We start from the raw sequence: 23937 nt of genomic DNA on the forward strand, positions 1-23937 counted from the left end.
TCGACATGGCACTCCCCTCAGAGTGCCATGCCAACCTCACACTGCCTGTGGCATAGGTAAGTCACCCCTTTAGCAGGCCTTACAGCCCTAAGGCAGGGTGCACTATACCATAGGAGAGGGCATAGGTGCATGAGCACTATGCCCCTACAGTGTCTAAGCAAAACCTTAGACATTGTAAGTGCAGGGTAGCCATAAGAGTATATGGTCTGGGAGTCTTCTCAGCACAATAAATGCACACTGATGCCAGTGTACAATTTATTGTAAAATACACCCAGAGGGCATCTTAGAGATGCCCCCTGAAAACATACCCGACTTCCAGTGTGGGCTGACTAGTTTTTGCCAGCCTGCCACACACCAGACATGTTGCTGGCCACATGGGGAGAGTGCCTTTGTCACTCCTTGGCCAGGAACAAAGCCTGTACTGGGTGGAGGTGCTTCTCACCTCCCCCTGCAGGAACTATAACACCTGCCGGTGAGCCTCAAAGGCTCGCCCCTTTAGTTACAGCGCCCCAGGGCATCCCAGCTAGTGGAGATGCCCGCCACTGCCCCCACTTTTGGAGGCAAGGCTGGAGGAGATAATAAGAAAAACAAGGAGGAGTCACCCCCCAGTCAGGACAGCCCCTAAGGTGTCCTGAGCTGAGGTGACTCTTACTTTTAGAAATCCTCCATCTTGTGGATGGAGGATTCCCCCAATAGGATTAGGGATGTGCCCCCCTCCCCACAGGGAGGAGGCACAAAGAGGGTGTAGCCACCCTCAAGGACAGTAGCCATTGACTACTGCCCTCCCAGACCTAAACACGCCCCTAAATTCAGTATTTAGGGGCCCCAGAACCTAGGAAACTAGATTCCTGCAACCTGAGGAAGAAGAAGGACTGCTGACCTGAAGCCCTGCAGTGAAGACGGAGTCGACAACTGCTTTGGCCCTAGCCCTACCGGCCTGTCTCCCAACTTCGAAGAAAACTGCAACCGCGACGCATCCAACAGGGACCAGCGACCTCTGAAGCCTCAGAGGACTGCCCTGCACCTAAGGACCAAGAAACTCCCTTGAACAGCGGCTCTGTTCAACCATCTGCAACTTTCTTGCAACAAAGAAACAACTTCAAGGACTTCACGTTTCCCGCCGGAAGTGTGAGACTTTCTACTCTGCACCCGACGCCCCCGGCTCGACCTGCGGAAAACCAACACTACAGGGAGGACTCCCCAGCGACTGCAAGCCTGTGAGTAGCCACAGTTGACCCCCCTGAGCCCCCACAGCGATGCCTGCAGAGGAAATCCCGAGGCTCCCCCTGATCGCAACTGCCTGTAAAAGGGACCCGACACCTGGAACCAACACTGCACCTGCAGCCCCCAGGACCAGGGGCCCTCCTGTGCCTGCCTGCATCGTTCAAGAGACCCCCGGGTCTCCCCATTGCTTTCAATACAAACTCGGCGCCCGTTTGCACTCTGCACCCGGCCGCCCCTGTGCCGCTGAGGGTGGACTTTCTGTGCCTGCTTGTGTCCCCCCCAGTGCCCTACAAAACCCCCCTGGTCTGCCCTCCGAGGATGCAGGTACTTACCTGCTGGCAGACTGGAACCGGGGCACCTCTGTTCTCCATTGAAACCTATATGTTTTGGGCACCTCTTTGACCTCTGCACCTGACCGGCCCTGAGCTGCTGGTGTGGTAACTTTGGGGTTGCCTTGAACCCCCCCAACGGTGGGCTACTTTGGACCCAACTTTGAACCCTGTAAGTGTTTTACTTACCTGTCAACTTAACATTTACTTACCACCCCCAGGAACTGTTGATTTTTGCACTGTGTCCACTTTTAAAATAGCTTATTGCCATTTTTGTCAAAACTGTACATGCTATTGTGAATATTCAAAGTTCCTAGAATACCTGAGTGAAATAACTTTCATTTGAAGTATTACTTGTAAATCTTGAGCCTGTGGTTCTTAAAATAAACTAAGAAAATATATTTTTCTATATAAAACCCTATTTACCTGGAGTAAGTCTTTGAGTGTGTGTTCCTCTTTATTGCCTGTGTGTGAACAACAAATGCTTAACACTACCCTCTGATAAGCCTACTGCTCGACCACACTACCACAAAATAGAGCATTAGAATTGTCTCTCTTTGCCACTATCTTACCTCTAAGGGGAACCCTTGGACTCTGTGCACACTATTTCTTACTTTGAAATAATATATACACAGAGCCAACTTCCTACACCTGACATGATCCCCTTCTTTTAAAACAGGTTTCTTGACCTTCGCATTGAGACGACTCCCATACACAGTTCTCCACACCATTAACAAATTATCTGCCGTTACCTCCACGGGAGACATTTTGATGGTCCTATGGTAACTGGCATTATAAACATCTATAAAAGCCTGTAGAACATCCACGTATCTGTAGGTATTGTTGGTTGTGAAATATGCCACATCTTTGATTGTAAAGCTCTGTTAAAACGCTCTACAACCGCCAGTTTTACCTTGGTGTGCTTTATAAAATGCTGAGTAGTGTGCTGCTTTAATAATTTCTGAAAAGGTTTGTTGAAAAATTCCTTTCCAGCGTCTATTTGTAGTTTTTGAGGTACTCGACCTCTCGCGAAGATGTCTTTAAAGGCGGCGGTGAAGCCGTTACCACTTTTATCATTTAACGCCTCTGCATAGGTATACTTGGACAATACGTCTATGACTGTTAATATATACATTTCGCTGTTATTATGCTTTGCTAGATCTTGAAGACTGATTATGTCAGCCTGCCACTGATAATCTAGCTGCGCGCTAACAACTGTGGCCCTCCTCTTAAAACGTCTCCTGGCTGGTTTGTGGAGTGAATACGCCTCTTCCCCCGCTAACCAAGTCATGACCCTTGATCGGTTTACAGATTCATTTTCAAATCGAGCCTTTCTAAACAGAGCTTCAGTGCCTCCGAAGCTTCCAACCCCTAGTGTATCGTAATAAAGCTTCCTTAAAGCAGCCCCCGTCATGCTGTCACACACCGCAACCACGAAATGAAAGATGTTTGTTTTGTGTAAGGTCATTTTATTAAACATAAAAATAAAAAAAAAGTGGGTCAGCACAACATAAACACAGTGTACTTGACATTTCGCGGTACATAGCTTATAGCTGGCGACGCTGCTGGACACTGTGAGGCCTTTGGACTACGTATACATAGTATGACACATGTTACATATATTACTCAGAGCAGTTCCTTTTACTAGGTCTCAGCATCACAAGCTTTGATATTTTTATAGCTATACTGTCAGTAGTTCTAGACATGACTTCCCGCTTCCCGCGCCTATAACTCTGGATGCTCAGGATACTGACAGTATTCAACAGTCATACAGTTCTAGGTCGGACAATACAGGTGAAATAATCTTCAGTCAGGAGTTCCAAAGCACAGTGTAGCCCTGTCAGTGATGAAAGTCTTAACTCACGTGCATGGTCTTTGTCCGAGCTCCAGTATTTACCCGTTGCTGGTAGCCATGCGTTGATACACCAGCTGGCAATACACACAGGGCTGTCCCACTGCAGCGTGGCCGGAGGTTCAGAAATGTTCAGATAACGCAGAGTCACAGGGTGTATTTCAGCTATTCTTTCTTTAACCAGCACATACATCAATCTCTCGATACAGATGTAGCCTGGGTGCACCTCATAGACATCTTGCACTGCAACACTGATTCTCATCCTAAAAGTGAGTAAGTATGTAGCGTTAAGTAACAGTTATGGTCTGCTATCCACGACCTTAGATTTTATTTTTTTTCAAATATCTTTTGTGGGGCTAAAGACCTCATTCTTCTATTTTTATAATAAATATCACACATTTGTCTTTCTATGACCCTTTCTATCAAGCGTTTGTCAAAATAGGTACACAGACCCTGCATACGTTCGGGTTTTGAGCAGAGCTCAGCAGCGTATCGAATCTCATTGACCGCTGCTGCCAAGACCTTAATCATATCAACGTGGACACCTTTCTTCACAGCTGACAACCTGTACACCACCCTTAATAACTTATATACCTTGTGTGGGTCTAACTGGCTACATATGTGTCAAATTGTTCTTGCAGTGTTCGACTCGTATAAACAGTTATGAGCCTCCTGCTGTGGCTCATTAATTTTATGCCCGTAACACAGGTTATAATAGTCACGTTTAACACATGTGTTCACAACGGTCACCGCAAAACCTTTAACAGGCCATATGGCATTGTAGGGTACGCCCGGAGTTTCCTTTTCAAAATCAATGTTATTGTAGGTGCAAACACATTTCTTATGCAGCTCTTTGTTCTGGCTTGTAATACTTTCAGACTGTCTGGAACAGGATAAGCAGTAAATATTTATGTTGTTAACCTTTGGCCTAGACCCCTCTAGAGCATTTCTTTCTGCATTTGTTTTCTAGGGTTCAAACAGAAAGCAAAAGACATACTATTTGTTAAAAGTATGATATCAGCGTATACACGATAATTGTCTATAGAGTTTTTACTAACCTCAGCATTTTCGCTACACTCAGCAGCCGATCTGAAATCTTATGAGTCGCATAGGTCCATTCGTGTATAAGAGGCTTTGGAGTTTACACTTGCCAGTTGTACAGCAACTGCCTCTGGATCAGGGTCCTCCTGAAAGCCCATGTCTCCGTAGACCGGCGAATTCGGTGGTGCTACACCTTCTTCATCATCTTGAGTGTCGATGAAGTTGATTGCATCACTTAATTCGTCTTTCGAGGCTTTGCTGCCGCTGCTATCAACCTTTATAGGGGATATCAGTTGTGGCAAATCCTTGAGGCTGAGCTTTCAAGCCGCTGGCAAATTAAAGTTAGTAACGTCGGAGCCCCCATCATTAGAGGCAGTCTGCTATGCATTCTCACCAACAAAAGAGGTGTTAGGGTCCGATAATATCTATTAATAGTGTTTTGGGCCCCTGAGGAGGAGGCTTTTATGGTGAGTGGATTTTATCTCTTCATATTACCTTGACGACCTATTTCAGCAGTGGTTCACGGTTTGGCATACTGCTCTAGCCGAGTTATATGTATTCTATGGTTCAAAAAGGGCGTACGCCTCTACAACACATAGCGGTCACATGCTCTCCTTGATGGCTCCAATACATTGATGGGGTTACATGTGGCGCTAATCATATGTCACGACCTCTGCAGCATTTGCCCAGCCCCTCTTTTTAGATTAGCCAGCAGTGTGGAGGTCTGGCCTGCACTCCCAATACTCCACACTGTGAGGAGGCCCACAAGCAGCAAGTTGGTCCTGAAAGTCTAACATGTCCATGTCACTTTTAGACAGTTGGCTGGGTCACTTACACCTGAATGGACTGTGCCTTTCCTCACACACTGCAGTCTCCAACCCCCTGGTGTGTGTCTGGGGCCTGGCCTGGGCAAGGCAGGATCTTGTGAACAACAGAGACTTTCCTTTGAAGTTTGCCTACTTCAAAGACAGAAAGGGGTATAAGTAGTGGACCCAAAACGCCAGACGTTAAATCACTTCTGGATTCAAGAGGAACCTCTGCCAAGGAGAAGAGCTGAGGAGAAGTGATGCCCCTGCCTGTGACTGTGCTTTGTTGGGCTATCCTGCAGTTCTTGCTTCTGCCTGTGAAAGGGGACAAAGACTGGACTTTGTGGTATATTCCTGCTTGAGAAGAATCTCCAAGAGCTTGGACTGAACTTGCCCCCGTTCTGAAGTCTCAGTGCCATCAAAGACTTCCTCTGCCAGCACCTGGACTCTGCTGAAACTCCTGCCCTGCCAAGTGGTGCCTAATCCAGTCCCTGGGCCCTTGAAAGGAGAAGCTGGTGGAAAACCAAGATGATTCAAGAAAAGTGGCTTCGGATAACTCCGGACCGATGTCGCTGCCGTATCCTGTGACGCCACCTGCAACCGAAGCTGTGGTCCTTGCTTCAGTGCGACAACTTCGCAGGCCCGACACAGCTTTAGTCTGACTCCTTGGAAGTCACCGCACCACGTCGTGACAGCCAGACACTGACACCGCCGGAAATGTGTGGAACCAAGGTTTCGCACGGACGCTGCCTCACCTCCACCGCACCACAGCAAGGACCCGACGCCTCTTCGTGACGCCTTCAATGCAGCATCGGAAATTACGCCCTCTTGGATCCAGCGACCTCTCGATTCCCGACTCCGTGCACCAGCTTGTTTCCTCATTTTCACAAGGTACTGTACCTGGGGGTCTGCGTGACTCCGTGACCGGTGCCATTGGCGTCGGATAGTTGGGGACGACTCCGTCATGATGCCGTGATATCACCTAGTCAAAGCATTTGTGTTACTAAGCGCTATTTTTGTGTTCAGTCTTTAAAAATTCATAACTTGACTTGTGTATGTTGGATTTTTGTTGTTTTGGTCTTGTTTTGCTCAGATAAATATTGGCTGTTTTTATAACCTGGTGTTGAGTTGTTTGTAGTGTTTTCATTGTAATACAGTGTTTGTTGGTACTAATACTTTCCACTTTGCTTCTGGGTTAAGCCTTTCTGCTTGTGCAAAGCTACCAAGGGGGTGAGCGGGGATTAACCAGGTGTATTTCTCCCTTGCCCTAATTAGAGTGAGGGTCCTTGCTTGGACAAGGAATAACTTGACTGTCAACCAAAGCCCCTATTTCTTATTTAATAATTACTACACCCTCTCAGTTTTCCACTGAGAGATTCTGGCAGGTCAAACCAGCCAAATGTTGCCAACGTCTGTTGGGCCCATATCAAAGCTTTCCTTTTTTATGTGAATAGTAAGTGTTAAAAAGGTGTTGAAGGACATATTATCCAGAAAAAATGTTTTATTGGTAAGAAGTTTATTAAACAGGGTTAATAAAAACCGTTACAACACATAATAAAAAATTATTAATCTAAAATAGTATAGAAAAGAGTGCGGTGCATCCTAAAACCCCTATAAAAAAAGTTACAAACCTTGGTGGAAATCAATCAATAACGTAGTTGGTTATTTCATGCACCTCTTTTAGGTCCAATCACAGAACGGGGAGGGTCGATGAGGAATCTGTTGCTAGATAGTCTCTCTCAGAAAGAGCGTAACAAAGGGAAGTAAGCTTGCTTTTCTGATAAAGACATTGTTCCACAGATTTGTCACCTTTTGAATAGATACCTATTTGGTAGTGGGGCTGTGAATGGTCTCAAATGAGAAGGTCTGCAGCACCAAGCAGGCAAAATGCACCTGTTAGTGATCCTGAATGTCTGTACAATAAGTGCTTCATTAATGTATGGAGGGACATCATGGAGCCTCCGGCAAATGTCTAGAACAAGGATTCCACGTACCAAAGCAATGATAGCAGCTATAGCCATGGAAGAATGAGCATGCAATCCTTCCAGAATTTGCCTTTTGGCCAGTGCAAAGCAGATCTTAAACAGAGCACAATTCAGCTCAAATGGTTCTCCTTTGTACAGCCTTTTCTTTTTTTATTCCAGAGAACCCCACTAAGAGGTGATCATCCATTCAATGGTCTTTGGTATTATCAATGTAAAAACACATTGCTCTCCTGGGTTTCAAGCAATGGAGTCTCTCCTCCTTCTCAGAGGGGTGAGGCAGAGCATAGAACCCTGGCAAGGTTAGAACCCTGGCAAGGTGATGCTCTGACCGAAGTGGAATGGTATCACAACTTTATGCAAGAAAGATGCCCATGTCCACAATACTAGCTTGTTTGGAAAGGTGGTGTAGGGCCGCTTGACTGCAAGAGATTGAAACTCACATACTGTGCTGATGTATTGATGATGAGGAAATAGTGTGTTGAGGGTGAGAGCCACAAGTGGCAGCTGCAAAGCAGCTCAAAGGGAGGGCCCATCAGGAATGTAAGGAAAAATGTTAAGATCCCATTGGGGCATGACAAAGGCAGAGGGAGGAAACAAATGTTGTAACCCTTTTAAAAAATGCATAACAACTGGAGATTTAAACAATTAATGCTGTTCAGGCAACCACAGAAAAAAACAAAAGAGAGAAAATTTACCCATTAACTGTGCCCAGAGCAAAGCTTTACCTAGCGAGAGACAAAGTAAACAACATAATGTAAGATAGCTTGGCCTGGAGGGGGGCAATCTAGTACGTAATGCACCAAACCACAACTGTATCCCTTTTGTCGAGGGACACCTGGCTGCCAAAATGGCATCAACCACCTCTGGAGGAATTTTGAAGTTGTTCAACTTTTGCCACTCAAACCACAAGCATGAAGGTGGAGATTATGAATGCCTGGGTGCAGAACCTTGCCCTTCTGCTGCGACAACAGATCCTCCCAGTGGGACAGCCTAATCTCAGGACAGATGCGCAAGTGCAGAAGTTCTAGATACCATACTCTCCATGCTGTATCTGGAGCCACTAGGATGATTTGAGCCTAGTCGTACCTGATCTTCTTGAGAACTCAGGGAAGGAGTGGTATCAGCGGAAAGGCATAGAGAAGTCCCAAGATCCAATTGAGGCAGAAAGTATCTGAGAGCATGAAACGCCTTGGGAATCCAATGTGCAGAAGTGCTGACATTATGCATTCTCTGTTGTGACTAATACATCAAGCCAAGGTTCTCCCTAATAGCAGAAGAGACCATGGCCACCTCTGGGTGTAATTTCCAATGGCTAAGTTCATCCGTTCTAGCATTCAATGAGGCTGTCAGGTGATTTATCACCAGAAAAATTCCTTTGTGGTCCAGCCATTTTCAGCAGTGTAGGGCCTCCTGGCATTGGGTCTGTAATCCACACCTTGCCCTGTTTGTTGTAGTACCACATGGCAATAGTATTGTTGATGAGCACATGAACAGGTCTGCCCTTGTGATGGAAGGAAGGCTTTCAGTGCCAAACGGATGGCCCACAGCTCCAGAAGTGTTACATGGAGCTCGGTCTTCACTGGGGACCAGAGGTCTCTGGTGTCCACCTCCCCTAGATGACCACCCTGACCCAAAGTGATGCATCAGTAACCACTGGGGGCTCTGAATGGGGAAGGGAGAGGGGTACACCGCTGATATAATCACGGTCCAGTAACCACCACTGCAGATCTTTACCGTCTCCTCTGAAACCTGGACCAAGTCGGAGAGATCCCCTTGGGCCCACTGGCACTTCATATCCTACTGCAGAGCTCGCAAATGCCATCTGGCATGCTTGACAGTAGAATGCAGGAGGCCATCAGTCCTAGCACCTCCTGCTGTGCCTCCAGATCCTGGAATGCCCTCCACCTCCGCACCACACCCTCGCTGACCCACTTCAGGGAGGGACCCAAGACATGACTCTTCGATTGAAACCTGCAGCAGAGTGCCTGAATACCCTCTCAGGTGACACGCTGCGCAATATAAACACTACTTGATTGATTGATAGCAGCATTAGAACCATTCTCACTGAAATCTAGGCCAGAGGTTGAAACATCAGGATCACTGCCCAAATGTCCTGGACTTTCAACTCTGGTGAATAGGGGTGAAACTCCACTGTGTCCAGAATGGTTCCGATAAAAGGGAGCAACTGAGAAGGAGTCAGGTGTAACTGCAGCATAATTTATCTCGAACCCCAACGATGTCAGGAGGTGCACTCTAGTCTGGAGATGGGAAACAACTGCCTAAGGCAGTACATTACATAGCATAGCAATTACATTACATTACATAGCAATATTTCCATGCCTGTTGCGTAGCAAGTAGAGGTAAACATGACAGAAGGGGCGGGACATCTGTATACTACGTCAGTAGGAAGCGCTTCCCATCCATAAGCACAATGTAAAACATGTCATGCACTAGCCTCCGACCCCTGTCTGCAAGCGTATCGCCTAACAGAAGGGCCTGGAGATTTGCATGATGACACATTGTATCTGTGCCATTTAAGTCCTCCGTTTGTTGGAAGGGGCTGCCATATGTCTTTAGGTAGGGAAGCTGGCGGCTGTAAAGTTGCATAAGTGCCACTGGTGGTGTCACAATAGGACAGATCCCGCAGCCATGCAGAATTGTTGGGGATGATATTACTACTCCATCGGAGCGCAATCTGTCTTTTTGCGAGAAGGAAGACCAGTGCGGCACAGTGCAGGGTGGACTGAGGCAATGGCTGAATATAGCTCAGCACAGTGAGCAGTGGAGTGGGAGTGAGTGAATATCATTTGTGTGAGAATTGTATGTACTGACTCCCAGAAGGCACGGATTAGGGGGCAGTTCCAGGACAAGTGAGCAAAATCAGCATTCTCTGCCGGGCATTTCGGGCATGTATTTGGTCGGGAGGCATCAAATTTAGCGAGCTGTAACGGTGTTATGTAGGTGCGGTGTAGATATTTATAATGCAATAATTTGTGCCTCTGATTTTTACAGATAAATGTTGTCTGTGCACAACAATAGTACCACTGTTTATCTGATAAGGAATAGCCTAGTTCCCGTTCCCATGCCGATCTAGCGTTCTGCATTCCTATGGATTTTAACTGTAGAGAAGCTTTATACAGTTGAGAAATCAGGTGTTTATTGTCTTGGGCTGCTATAAGTAGCAATAGTGGGGGGAAGTCGGTAGGTTCGAGTGGGTAAGAATAAAGGACCTCATTACAACATTGGCGGGCGGCAACCGCCGCACGCCAAGTTGTAACCGATGTGTGGCCGCCAATGAGGCCGCACTCCCCCGGTGCCCATTATGACATCCCCGCTGGGCCGGCGGGGATGTGGGCTGCAACATGGGAGCCGGCTCCAAATGGAGCCGGCGGGGTTGCGGCCGTGCAACGGGTGCAGTTGCACCCGTCGCGCAGACAGTGAAAAGCCACATGGGGCCCTGTCAGGGGGCCCCTGCACTGCCCATGCCAGTGGGATGGGCAGTGCAGGGGCCCCCAGGGGCCCCGTGACTCCCTGTACCGCCAGCCTTTTCCTGGCAGTTCAAACTGCCAGGAAAAGGCTGGCGGTAGGGGGACTCGTAATCCCCTGGGCAGCTACTACCGCTGGGCCATTGTGGCGGGAAACCGCCGGCCCCGGCGGTGCGACCGCAGCGCTTCCACCGCAGTCGTAATGACAAGGGGAGCACCGCCAGCCTGTTGGCGGTGCTTCCATCATTTCAGCCCTGGCGGTCCTGTACTGCCAGGGTTGTAATGACCCCCAAAGTGTAGTGTGCAGTGTGCTATGCAGTCGGTGTAGGATAAAGGTATCTAAGTATGTTGTAGTGTGCCCTTCATTTAGCGTTGTGACTGTTTTTAACGTGGCTTCTTTAAAATGGTCACCTATCGTGTGCAGGTGACGGGAGGATTACACCTTTTGAGTGAGTCACTCCAATGTAAGTGGGAACCAGGGGTTCGCCAAAATTGGGAGATGCAGGAGAACAGCATATCGTAGCCCAGGTATCGGTGCATTTTGAGCCAGGCCCAACATGTAGCCGAGAGTGTCTGGATTACCTCTGTGGTCCTAAGTAGGCCTAACTGCAATAGCACCAAAAGGGAATGGAGAACAGCCTGTGTCTGTTCAGGTTTAAGGAATTGCAGCTATGCGTCTGAGTGGTACCAGAAGTAGGCAAAGTGTGCCTGGGCTATTAAATAGTAGAGTCGGAAATCAGGGACTGAAAAACCACCCTGGTCATACTGGAGAGTCAATGTGTCCCAAAGCACCCGGGTGCGCTTGTCAGGCCATATGAGTCTCCTGAGTATGCTTTGAAGCGTGTCAAAGAAGTTGTTATATAGTAGAGTGGGAATGTTTAAGAACAAATATAAAAAGCGGGGGAGGACCACCACTTTGATAATGGCTATCCTGCCAGCCACTGAAAGGGGGAGTGTGATCCAGTGCTCCATCTGGGATGTGAATTGATCTATTGCTGGGCTGTAATTCAAGCGAACCACCTCAGCCCTGTTTCTGTGTAAAAGAATACCCAAGTATCTAGGCGGATCCTCATACCAACGTAGTGGATATTTCATAGGACAAGGTTGCGTTGCACCCGTTAGCGGAAACAATTCTGATTTACCCCAGTTTATAGTCAGCCCAGAAAAGGCACCAAATCTAATTACTTCTCATATCGCGGGGTGGGGGGGATTGAGGGAGGGGTGTCGGACAAATAAAATAATATCATCAGCATCTAGGGAGGCCAGAAGAGGGCCATTGTGGAACCTTAAGCCCCGATCTAAGTGTTGCTCTTGGAAATAGCGCACCAGTGGGTCCATAACAATAATAAATAGCAAAGGCAACAGCTGGCACCTCTGTTGTGTGCCTCGTGTAAGGAGGAAAGACTCTGAAAGAGTACCGTTAATTCAGAACCTAGCCGTTGGGGTGGCGTAGAGCAACCAAATCAAGTCCCGGAATCCCCTTGGCATTCCTAGTTTTGATAAGGTAGTATTTAGGATTCAAGCCCATTCAAGTGAGTCGGATGCCTTCTCAGCATTCAAAAGCACCGCCGCCGCCGGTAGGTCTGGAGAGATCTGATTGAGAACTGCAAACAAGGTGCGCAAATTAATCGTTGTTGAGCGATGAGGTATAAACCCAGATTGCATAGAGGAGATGATTTGGTCCATAAGAAAAGATAGGCAAGTAACCACTACTTATGCCAATATCTTATTATCGTGGTTCAGCAACAACAGTGCTCTATAAGCGGCACATACATCCGGCGGCTTGCCAGGTTTCAACAATAATGTTATTGCAGCCTCTCGGAGGCTTGGGGGATGCAACCCCAACTACAGGAACTCTGCCTTTACCTGAAGGAGGTGCGGGGTTAATATATGTTTGTACGCTTAATAGAAATCCCTGGTAAACCCATCGAACCCTGGGGCCTTCAACCCACTCAAGTAATCTATGGCCTGGGACATCTCTTTGCAGGTAATCGAGGCCTCCAGAAACTGCTGTTGGCCCTCTACTAGCCACACCATGGCAATGCCTGATAAATAGTCTGCCAAATCTGCGGTCAAGGGGACCAAGCGGGAGATATATAACTGACAATAGTACGACTTGAACTCAGAGACAATTGCCTCGTTAGTCGTGGCCTCTGTGCCATATGCACATCAGAAGGAGGTGATATATGACGCCTGATATTGAGGGCACAATATAGGAGCAAGTGTCCCCCCAGGTCTCTCCCCCTCTCCATATCGGGGAACCTGTGCATATTTACCGAGATGGGCAGCTTCTCGTGCAGCCAGGTTATTAAATTGCTGTAGTAATTCCGAGCGCAATTAAGTCTGTGGCCTTTGTCTAAAGGCGCGCCCGGGTGTCGACATCTATGAGTTTGTCTTTAACTTTTGCTAGTTCTGCCCGCAGGGCTCTGAGAACACCAGCGTGTTTAGCAATGCAGACACCCCTTATGTGCGCTTTAACCTGTTCTGTGCCTTGGACGAGGTGACCTCGTCCAAGGCTACAGTTCCCCTGTGCCTTGGACGAGGTCACCTCGTCCCAGGCACAGGGGAACTTGGGGGAGTTCTAGCGCCCCCCCGTGCACCCCCCTCCCCCCCAAGGCGGGGATGGAAGGGGAAGACCTTCCCCTTCCACCCCCGAACCCCCCCACACCCCCCTCCCCTGTGACGTCAGCGCGCGAGCACGCGCTGATTTGTCACAGGGGCCTCCCCCATCGCGCTGGAAGCTCTGCTCCAGCGTGATTGAAAGAGAAATGCAAAAGCATTTCTCTTTCAATCACTGGGGGAGGCCCGGAGGGGCTTCAAAGGGAAGGAAATGTATTTCCTTCCCTTTGAAGTCTCTCCAAGGGTTTCAAAAGCCGGATTGCTTGCAATAGACACCAGGGATTTTTTTTTTTTTTCTGAAATTGTCATAAGGGTCAAGGGCAAGGGTCGCTCCAAGGGGGGGGCATTTTATTTTTACGTATTTTTTTTTTTTTCGACCCCTTAAGCAAGGGTCGCTCCCCTTGGGGGGAAATTATATTTAGGCCATTTCTGCCCCCCTTGGGGGCAGATTGGCCTATTTTGATGAGGCCAATCTGCCCCCAAGGGGGGCAGAAACCACTAGACACTAGGGAGTTTTTTCTTTGCGTGAATTTCACGCAAGGGGAGCGACCCCTTAGGCAAGGGTCGCTCCCTGGGGGGGCCAATTTATTTTAGGCCATTTCTGCCCCCCCTATTATTAGGCCGAGGCGCCAGGGCAAATTATTTTTTTGTGGTTTTTTTTTTGTTTGTTTGTTTTTTTAGAGATGGGGAGCGACCCATCCGGCAAGGGTTGCTCCCCTGGGGAGCAAATTGTATTTAGACCATTTCTGCCCCCTAGGCACCGGGGATTTGTTTTTTGGCGCAAATGTCACGCAGGGGGAGCGACCCCGTAGGCAAGGGTCGCTCCCGGGGTGGAGGTTGGGGGGGAAAATTTATTTTAGGCCATTTCTGCCCCCCCTGGTGCCGGCTGAGCTAGGGGCCAAACTCCACAGGTAGGCACTTCGCAAAAAACACCTCTGTTTTCTGTGAAAAAATATGTTGTGTCCACGTTGTGTTTTGGGCCATTTCCTTTCGTGGGCGCTAGGCCTACCCACAGAAGTGAGGTACCATTTCTATCGAGAGACTAAGGGGAACGCTGGGTGGAAGGAAATTTGTGGCTCCTCTCAGATTCCAGAACTTTCTGCCACAGAAATGTGAGGAACATGTGTTTTTTTAGCCAAATTTTGAGGTTTGCAAAGTATTCTGGGTAACAGAACCTGGTCCGAGCCCCACAAGTCACCCCATATTGGATTCCCCTAGGTCTCTAGTTTTCAAAAATGCACAGGGTTGGTAGGTTTCCCAAGGTGCCGGCTGAGCTACAGGCCAAAATCCACAGGTAGGCACTGTTTTCTTTCTAAAAATGGGATGTGTCCACGTTGCGCTTTGGGGCATTTCCTGTCGCGGGCGCTAGGCCTACCCACACAAGTGAGGTATCATTTTTATCGGGAGACTTGGGGGAACGCTGGGTGGAAGGAAATTTGTGGCTCCTCTCAGATTCCAGAACTTTCTGCCACAGAAATGTGAGGAACATGTGTTTTTTTAGCCAAATTTTGAGGTTTGCAAAGGATTCTGGGTAACAGAACCTGGTCCGAGCCCCGCAAGTCACCCCTCCTTGGATTCCCCTAGGTCTCTAGTTTTCAGAAATGCACAGGTTTAGTAGGTTTCCCTAGGTGCCGGCTGAGCTAGAGGCCAAAATCTACAGGGTAGGCACTTCGCAAAAAACACCTCTGTTTTCTTTCAAAAATTTGGCTGTGTCCACGTTGCGCTTTGGGACGTTTCCTGTCGCGGGCGCTAGGACTACCCACACAAGCTTAGTCATGCACAAACCCTACAGAACAAGATTGGTAACGTATTAACAGGAAGGCCTGGGAACCTGAGATACAGGAAAAAGTGGATGACAAGTTAAGTTAATCAGTTATTAAACTGTGCAACGGTTCACTGCACTGTTTACTGAACATAAAGAGGCTGCCCCTGCTAGCAGCCATGCCCATCAGCATTACCGCCACCCAAGTGATCACCACCCTTAGGGGCAGATTTAGGAGCCCCTTGCGCCTCCTTGCCGCACAATGGTGTCATTTTTTTATGCTAATGTGGCCAAATCGAAGTTCCAAATTTACAAAGTGGCACAATGCATGCATTGCGCCACTTTGTAACCCCTTGCGCTACATTATGCCTGCACCAGGCATAATGTATGCAAAAGGGGCGTACTCCCGTTAAGGGTGGCCGAAAAACTGGCGCAAAGAAATCTAAGAGAAATAGGCATCATTTCTTCAGCACTTTTTATGCAGGCGTTAAAATGAGGCTCCCATTGGTTGGTTTCAAAGCGCCTCTGGGTCCTTTGCAGGATTAGTATCAGAATATTGATATATTGATACTCTGTTATCAATGTAGGTATTTGTGTATATCCAGCTATTTGAAGCTCTTATTTGCTCACTTAAAAGTATGATCTTTTTCATCTCTATTTTAGAATGATTGATATGAATAACTGTTGTAATCCTTATTCTCCTGAAACCTAAAAGTGAACCATCGCCCCCACAAAACTGTTCAATGTCTCTAAAGTTTTTCAGTAGCAATCAATTATTTTTATAGAAAGTGCTGATTTCATCAGCTAACATGGATAATCTATGTTCACAGACCTCAAAATAACTCCTTTCAATTGAGTATTTTTATGAATCCATATTTCCCTTGGTTCTATACTGTTGGCCAAATTTTGGGTTTGTATGTTGGTATCGAGTTGCCATATTTTAGGAAATCTACCATAGCAGCAATAGGTTTTCTTCCTTGTGAATAGCTGCAACGAATTTCCACTGTGCACTGCCATTGGCCATGCACAGTAGGAGTTTGCTGCTTCTACCTGGTTGCGGGCACCTCCAGGCCATAAACAAGGCTCGGGGGCTAATTTTGCACTGTGCATGGCCAAAGGTGTGCAGTGGGTTTGGCTGACCACGATGGGTTGGGGGCAGGGCCAAGCTCAAGGCCAGGTCCAGTGGCCATCCAACACTAAGCACAGTGGAAGGTCGTTCATAGTGCCAATTGGATACATAGCATGTGAATGAAGTGCATCATTAAAAAAAGCAATTCAATAAAAACTCGAAAAAGCCCTGAAATTCCCCAGTTGTGGTATGCAGTGCATAACAAATGCTACAGCTCACACTACATGCAATGCTCAGTGTACCACTTTGCCAAAAGCAAAGGAAAAAAATCGAGCAACCAAAATGAAAATATAGCATCATTTGTGTGTCTGTGTGTGTATTGTGAGTTAGTTTGCATGGCTCTTTTGCAAGTTATGGATTATAAAGCTAACAATAACTCCTGAATTTCAGTGTTGTTTAGTTTTCATTGCTAATCATAATTGTACTTTATCTGTGTTTTAAGGGAAACACACATAATTGCTTTGTAAAATAGAAGTTGTTAAGATATTTTAAACCTGAGACTGAGATATGATTTTCAAATAGGCTTTCTGTGCACTTTCCTAAAATGCTACGCACCAGAGGCCATACGTAAAAAAATATTGCGAGTCAGTAATCAGTTGCAAACTGGTTACCAGTCACAAAAACACAGATTTGGTATGTACGAAATCCATTTGCTTCCCTAATTTTAGTGATGCAAATGATTTACAAATTAGTATTTTACCGACTCCAAATAGCAAGTCGTTATTAAGAAATCGGTAACAACGATTCACTTATACTGTGTTCATTACATTAGCAAATTGTGAATAGTAGCAAAAATGACATTTTGTATATGCAATTTACCACTAACTGAAACCATGTGGTAACTGTGAGCTCACTATAAAAGCAGCCCCAGAGTGCATCTGCCGTTTTCCAAAATGGCTGCCTTGTATATGATGGCATGTGAATTCTAGCTGGTTTGTAGCGAAGGAGAAGACAAATGAGGATTTTTAGAAAGAAAATTACACTATTTGAGCAAACTGATGAAGAAATATATGAAAAGTGCAGGCTAAGTAGGACTGTTAACCTGGAGCTCATAGCTGATTTAAAACTTCAGCTTAAGAGACACACCTTGTGCAGTAAGTCCATCCCTATCCATGTGCGGGTGTTATGTAGTTTGCATCTCTTAGCTTCCGGTAGCTACCAAGGTCTCATTGCAGCAGTTGGTGGTGGGTCACAGAGTACCCTTTCTTTTTTCCCTTCCATTTTTTTAGATGCAATTAATCCTCATTAAGACCTATATGTATTGCCCCAGAAATGCACATGAATTGCACACCACCAAAGTAGAATTCTATAGGAGTGCCAACTTGCTGCATGTCATAGGGTGTATAAATGGTGCACCTGCCTACATGCTCATTATCTGGCATTGAACTTTCAAGTGGTGTGTGATGCACAAACTTTTCACAAAAATTTCATAACAGATATTGTTGGCCAAATTCCAGGGATCACTCACAGCTCTTACATAATTTAGAGTGGAATTTATGAAAGGCTACATAGAGGAGATTTTAATGACAGATATTTATTGGGTATATACACATAGATTTATATAACACGGAGCTTACATTTGATTTTTATTTCATAGCTAAATATGTTTTGTCTGTTTGTAGGTGATAGTGCGTATGCCTTCCAGCCATGGCTAAATGACACATTACTGTCCCCCACTACTCCCAATTAATGTTGTTACAAAGCGGCACAAAATCGAACCAGAGGAGTCATAGAGCACATATTTGGATTACTAAAACATTGTATTAAATGTCTGCACAAGAGCGGTGGTGCCCTGCAATTATCACCAGAGATCAGTTCACTCAATCAATCAATCAAGGATTTGTAAAGTGCGACTAATCACCCATAGGGTCTCAAGGGTCTGAAAGAAGGCGTGCAGCTCAATCGAAGAGCCAGGTCTTGAGGTCCTTCCTGAACTGCTTCAGTGATGTGGTCTGCCTGAGCTTGAGGGGAAGTGTGTTCCATGTACGGGCTGCTAGGTAGGAGCAGGATCTTCCTCCTGCTGTCCTTTTCAGAATCTTGGGGAGATCTGAAAGTGAGAGCTGGGAGGAACGCAGACATCTGTTGGGTACGTAGAAGGTGAGGCGGTAGTTGAGGTATGCTGTTCCTATGTTGTACAGTACCTTGAAGGTGTGGATCAGGAGTTTATATGTGATGTGCTTGTTGACTGGGAGCCAGTGTAGGTCACTGAGGTGGAAGGAGATTCGGCTGTGTCAGGGGATGTCCAGGACGAGTCTGCTGCTGCATTTTGGACTCATTGTAGTCTTGATTGAAGTCTCTTGGTAATGCCGACATATAGTGCATTGGGGTAGACCAGTTTGCTGGTGATGAGTGCGTGGGTGACTGTCTTCCTTGTGTCAGGGGAATCCATATGAAGATCTTCTGCAGGAGACGGAGGGTGTGGAAGCTAGATGAGGAGACGACGTTAACTAGGCGGGTCATCGATAGAGTGGAGTCCAGGATGATGACAAGCTTGCGTGCATTGTCTGAGATCGCGGGGGCGTTACCCAGTGCGGTGGGCCTCCGGGAGTCGTTCCAGGCAGAAGGGGTGGAGCCAATCATGAGGATCTCTGTCTTGTCCGAGTTGAACTTGAAGCAGCTGGCCTCCATCCAGGCGGCGACTGCTCTCATCCTGTTGTGGAAATTCCTCTTGGCTTGCATAGACACCACAGACAGGGAGAGGATCGGTTGGGTGTCTTCAGCGTAGGAGACTAGGTTTAGCTCATGCTGTCTGGTGATCTTGGCAAGTGGGGCAATGTAGATGTTGAAAAGCATTGGGCTGAGTGAGGATCCTTGGGGCACTTCACAGCAAGTGTCTTTAGGTTCTGATGTGAACGGTGGTAGTCTGAACTTGTGCTCTTCCAGTGAGGAAGGAGCTGATCCAGTTCAGGCCTTTGTCTTGGATGCCGACATCGTGCAGTCTGTCTCAGAGGGTTGAGTGGGAGACGGTGTCAGATGCCCCGGAGAGGTCCAGGAGGATTAGTGCGGCAGTGCCTCTGTGGTCCAGTATGATGCATATGCCATCAGCGGCTGCTTAGAGTGCAGTTTCAGTGCTGTGGTTGCTTCTGAAACCGGACTGGGAAGGGACTAGGATATGGTGTGTCTCAAGGAACTCAGTGAGTTGTTGGTTGACTGCCTTCTCCATTACCTTGTTTGGGAAAGGGAGCAAAGATATGGGCTTGTAGTTCTTCAGCTCCCTAGGTCAGCGAAGGGTTTCTTTAGTAGTGGGCTGATTAAGGCGTGTTTCCAGTCTGAGGTGAATGTGAAGGTCTTGAAGGATAGGTTGATGGTTCGGCAGAGCTCCGGTGCTATGGAGGCGCTAGCCAGGTTGATGATGTGATGAGGGCATGGATCCGAGGGTGCTCCCTAGTGGATGGAGTTCATCAGTCTTTGGGTGTCCTGTATGCTGATGGGGGTCCAGGAGTTCAGTATCTGGTGGGGTGCAGGGTCCGTGGTGGTGAGCAGTCCTGGGGGACTTCTTTGGTTCCTGAGGCCTTCGTAGGTGTCCTGGATTTTACCTTGAAAGAAGGTGGTGGGGTCGTGGCAGAGGTCATGGGAGGAAGGGATGGATGAGGTGTCTGCCCCGGGGTTCATGAACTCTTTGACGATGGCAAAGAGCTCTGTGCTGTTGTTAGTGCTGGTGTTGATGCTTGCTTGAAAGGTGGCTTTTTTGGTGGTCCTGATGTTCTGGTGGTGTGTGGTGACTGCTATTTTGTAGGCTGCGCGGTCCTTGGTAGATTTGCTGAGCCACCATTTATGTTCCAGTTGTCTGCAGACGCGTTTGTATTCCTGTAGGTCTGGCGTGAACCACTTGGTGATTTTCTCAGTTGATTCCTTGTTGATTTCCCTAGGGGAGCTACGAAGTTGGTACAGTTCGAGAGTCATGGGTGTAGGTTGCTTGCAGCTTCATTAGTGTCAGTGGAAGGGAATGGTTGAGAGCGTTGGTGAGCTGTGCTTCTGTAACTTTGCCCCAGAGTCTGCAGGGGGGGGCAGGGGGTGTGGTGGCGTGTGGTGTTCTTTGTGTGGGTAAAGTGGATGCACTTGTGTTCAGTCAATGGTGTTTGAAGGTGTGGGAGATGATGATGTTGTCTCCTGCTGAGAAGACGGAGTCGAGAATGTGTCCGGCTTTGTGGGTGGGGACGCTGACGAGTTGTTCGAAGCCGAGAGTTGTGAGGTTGCCCAGGAGGTTTGAGGTGTTTGGGTCATCAAGGGTGTCAAGGTGAAAATAGAGGTCACCGAAAAGGATGTAGTCGGATGAGATGATTGCTTGGGGGCGACGAGGTCGGCGATGCCTTTGCAGACTGGGGTTGGGGTCCGGGTGGCCTGTAGATGAGGGTGCCATGAAGGGAGGTGTTTGGGTTGGTCTGGATCTGGAAGTGAAGGTGCTCGTGCGTTGACTGAGACTGAATAGGTGTTGGTAGTCCAGCAGAGGTTGTTCTTGTAGATTATGGCAATGCCTCCTTCAGTCCTGTTGGCTGTGTCCTTGTGGATGATTTTGTCGTTGTCCGGGATGGCCGTGGCGATGTCTGGGGCAGCAGAGGGGGTGATCCAGGTCTCTGTGAAGAAGGTGATGTCCGGGGCTGTTGAGTCGAGGAGGTCACAGACTTCTACCTTGTGTTTGACAAGGAAGTGTGTCTTGAAGAGTATTCACTTGAGGTGGCTGTCCGTACTTGGTGCAGGAGCGTGGGGTGGTCCTTGGAGGGTGTTGGAGCAGGCGCTGCAAGAAAAAGGTCCATGGGTATTCCTGGGGTCCGCTTGGTAGCAGGCTGAGGATCTTCCCAGGTTGAAGGCACCTAGAGTGCTGGAGTCGAACTGGTGGATGGGGTGAGAATCAGGTCCGTGGTGCTGGGCGCGGTCCAGGCACGGACGGACACAGACAGGCTTGCCTTAGGTGCACCTTTGGCGCGCCCACTACCCAGCCATTAAGCAGGGGAGTGAGGTGGGGCGTCCAGTCAGCGGAGAGACTAGAGGGCATGAAAAGCAATTCACAGGAGTATGGGGGTGGGCCACAGAGGCAGCAGTGGCACAGGGGGAGAGGGTTACAGGAAAAGTGACAAAAAAAAGAAAAAGGAAAAAACAGAGGTAAGAAGCAGAAGTAAAAAGCAGGAGTAAGGAGAGAGAGAAAGAAAATACTTATTTGTGGATGGCCACAAGGCCACCAAGGATGAGGCGCAGGCAGGAGCCTGTGAGTGGAGGAGGGCCTCGAACTGAGAGTCAGGCAGGCTCTCAGTTTGTTCCCAAATCAGAAGTAGCAGCAGCAGGAGGAGCTGGGAAGGGCAACAGACGCTGACCAGGAGGTCAGAGGAGTCGTCCTCTCACAGCACTGCTGCCCCCATTAAAAAGGGGAGGGAAGGCAGGGGGTCTGGTCAGCTGGGAGGCAGGAGGGTAGGAAAAGCGCTTCACAGAAGGGGGGCAGGGCAGCAGCGGTGTGGGGGGAGAGGTTAACATGAAAATTAAGAGAAGAGGCAGGAAAAGAATAAAGAAAAACGATGTAAAAACAGAGATAAAGGCAGAAGTAAAAAGCAGGAGTAAGGAGAGACTGAGAGAGACAGAAGATACATACTTGTAGCTGGCTATTAGGCCACCAGGGGTGAGGCACAGGCAGGAGCCTGCGGATGGAGAAGGGCCTCGAACTGAGAGTCAGGCAGGCTCTCGGTTCGTTCCCAAGGCAGAGACAGAAGCAGTAGCAGGAGGAGCTGGAGAGGGCAACAGACGGTGACGACGAGGTTAGAGGAGAAATAATTTCAGGGTTCGCCTTATGCATGGCCTCTAGGATCTGAGCCAGACCCTTGGCTCATTTCTAGACCAGGTCCCTTGATCAGTTGTAAAATTGTAGCAGCATCTGCCAATCAGCACAGTACTGCAACAAATAAAGGACTATCTCTAACAGTGTCAAAATCTGACTCAGATGAGGAAGGCGATCCCAACCCAACACCTCCCACACATTAAGAAATCTGTTTTGCAGAAGGGTGTTTGAAATGTTCCAATATGACCAATCATTATTTTTCACTGTAAATATGTACATGCATTTTATTTTCTATGAGGAATAAAACATTTTCTAGCTTACCAATCAAAATGTTCAATTCTTTTAAAGACACAGAGGCAAGGATTATGCTTCTCTGCCTTTACTGCATTTATTAACAGCTGCCAGTAACAAACAAGAAAAGTGAAGACTAGGCTTCCCATGACCAATATCATTACATCACATATCTTATACTCCAATTACCATTAAATATACTTTAAATACAGACTCCACCATCTTGTATCCTCTTTTATTGCCATCATAACCTACATCTCAACATTATTGCAACAAAGTATACTGGAGATTAACTGAATCAAGTCTCAAACTTCAAATCAGGACAAACATGTCCAACATTGAAACACAATCTTCAAAGTGTGCCCGGAACTGGACTTTCAGCACATGCTCGGACCTTGAGCCTGACAACCAGGAAAAAGCAACCATCTATTCACAGATTTCAACCTACTTCTGCACAAGAATACTCCATCTCAGGTACCCTTCTGTTCAGTTCCTGAAATGAAAATGCACAGAGCCATAAACACTGCTTCCTTGAATGAAGAATCAAATCATTTTTGTGATAAAGGGCAGATAAAAACATAACATAACATTCTCACAAATTATGCTCTACAAGCACTACATCATAAATTCAGCATATATCAATCAATTATTCTTACAGAAAGTGCCGATTTCATCAGCTAACATGGATAATCTATGTTCACAGACCTCAAAATAACTCCCTTCAATTGAGTATTATTATGAATCCATATTTCCCTTGGTTCTATGATGTTGGCCAAACTTTGGGTTTGTATGTTGGTATTAAGTTGCCATATTTTAAGAAATCTACCATAGCAGCAATAGGTTTTCTTCCTTGTTAATAGCTGCAGCTAATTCCCCCTGTGCACTGCCATTGGCCATGCACAGTAGGAGTTTGCTACTTCTACCTGGTTGCGGGCACCTCCAGGCCATAAACAAGGCCCGGGGCTAACTTTGCACTGTGCATGGCCAAAGGTGTGAAGTGGGTTTGGCTGACCACGATGGGTTGGGGGCAGGGCCAAGCTCAAGGCCAGGTCCTGTGGCCATCCAACATTGAGCACATTGGAAGGTCGTTCATAGTGCCAATTGGATACATAGCATGTGAATGAAGTGCATCATTAAAAAAAGCAATTCAATAAAAACTTGACAAAGCCCTGAAATTCACCAGTTATGGTATGCAGTGCATAACGAACGCTACAGCTCACGCTACATGCAATGCTCAGTGTACCACTTTGCCAAAAGCAAAGGAAAAAAATCGAGCTACCAAAATAAAAACATGGCATAATTTGTGTGTCTGTGTGTGTATATTGTGAGTTAGTTTGCATGGCAGTTTTGCAAGTTATGGATTATAAAGCTAACAATAACTCCTAAATTTCAGTGTTTTTTAGTTTTCATTGCTAATCATAATTGTACTTTATCTGTGTTTTAAGGAAAACACACATCATTGCTTTGTAAAATAGAAGTTGTTAAGATAATTATAAACCTGAGACTAAGATATGATTTTCAAATAGGCTTTCTGTGCACTTTCCTAAAATGCTACGCACCAGAGGCCATATTTAAAAATAAATTGCGAGTCAGTAATCAGTTGCAAACTGGTTACCAGTCACAAAAACACAGATTTGGTATATACGAAAT

This window comes from Pleurodeles waltl, chromosome 4_2 (assembly GCF_031143425.1).
Source record: "Pleurodeles waltl isolate 20211129_DDA chromosome 4_2, aPleWal1.hap1.20221129, whole genome shotgun sequence".
NCBI lineage: Eukaryota > Metazoa > Chordata > Amphibia > Caudata > Salamandridae > Pleurodeles > Pleurodeles waltl.